Genomic DNA, 1424 nt, shown 5'->3' with positions numbered 1-1424 from the left:
GAGGAATGCACAGACCTGTATATTGGGGAGACTAAACAACCACTACACAAAAGCATGGCTCAACACAGAAGGGCCAACTCCTCAGGTCAAGACTCTGCTGTCTACTTACATCTGAAGGACAGAGGACACTCGTTTGAGGACCACCAGGTGCACATTTTAGACAGAGAAGATGGATGGTTTGAAAGAGGTGTCAAGGAAGCCATCTACACCAGGGTTGAGAAGCCGTCATTGAACAGGGGAGGGGGTCTACGCCACCACTTATCCCCCACTTACAATACTGTCCTTTCATCACTTCCCAGGAAACTCAACAAACGTAACCTATTGGCCTCTGGTGAAGATACCAACGATGGTCGTTCAGTCTTGGCCTCAGGTGAAGATACCAACGATGGTCGTTCAGTCTTGGCCACAGGTAGTCTCAACGACTATAACAACTGTCGTCACAGCAACAAGGAACACTAACGAACCAGCGGTATCGATGACCCGTGATAACGACCCCCTGAGGTTAAATAGCTGAGTTTCCCTGCCAGTCAGTCAGAACTGAACAAGTCCTTTGGATAAGGGACGAAACGTCTTCCAGTAGCTTCAACCAAGTCCAGTTGCCCTTCATTTTAACCTTCGTTGGATAACTATGACCTGGATGACTGAGAATCTTCATAGACAAATTTACATGTCTGAAGGTAAGGGACATCTCGAGCGGCTAGATGTTCTTAATCACTCAGCTATCAGACTTGCCACCAATGCTCCTTACAGGACACACCACTGCAATCTGTACGCCTCCATAAACTGGACATCCCTTCACACTCGACGTAAGATCCACTGGTTTATGCTCACTTAAAAAAACTCTCTTAGGCCTAACCCCTCCGTATTTGGGATGTCTACTTCATCCTTCTTCCGTCACCTACAGCATCCGCTCTTCTAGTCACATCCGGCTACAAATCCCTTCAGCTAACACATCATTAGGTCGCACCGCCTTTCAGTTCGCTGGGTCCTAAGATTGGAACCAACAACAAAAAAAAACAAAACTCTCCACTCTAGTCAACACTGCCACTTTTAAAGGCAAAATCACCAACTTGTTCACAGAAAACTGTAATTGCTTCATGTGATGTTATGTGTTGTTGTTATATGTCGCTCTGCTACTATCTAGATTGTTGTCATTATTCAGCTTTTGTGTCATGGCATAGTGTATTGTATCGTGTCGTATGCACTCTGTCATGATATAGCAAAGGTTCTACTGTAGACAAGGTTGCGCAGTCAGGATGGCCGAGCGGTCTAAGGAGCTGCGTTCAGGTCGCAGTCTCCTCTGGAGGCGTGGGTTCGAATCCCACTTCTGACAGCTACTTTTCAAACTCAGCAAAATGCCTTTCACACGGTATTGGGGTAGAAGAGTCAATCGTTCCTTGTATGTTGGATGATAAGTGATAAGT

At 46.1% G+C, this 1424-nt stretch overlaps 1 non-coding gene across 1 annotated transcript; it reads left to right on the top strand.

Annotated features, from left to right (window-relative positions):
• The first annotated feature begins 1250 nt into the window (after positions 1-1250).
• On the top strand, positions 1251-1333 carry trnal-cag. Its single transcript has one exon. It is a non-coding gene; the product is annotated as a tRNA-Leu (tRNA).
• The last annotated feature ends 91 nt before the right edge of the window (positions 1334-1424 follow it).

Source organism: Micropterus dolomieu, unplaced genomic scaffold (assembly GCF_021292245.1).
Source record: "Micropterus dolomieu isolate WLL.071019.BEF.003 ecotype Adirondacks unplaced genomic scaffold, ASM2129224v1 contig_2797, whole genome shotgun sequence".
NCBI lineage: Eukaryota > Metazoa > Chordata > Actinopteri > Centrarchiformes > Centrarchidae > Micropterus > Micropterus dolomieu.
Note: the sequence above shows the minus strand (reverse complement) of the source record. Positions and strands in the feature narration are given on the sequence as shown.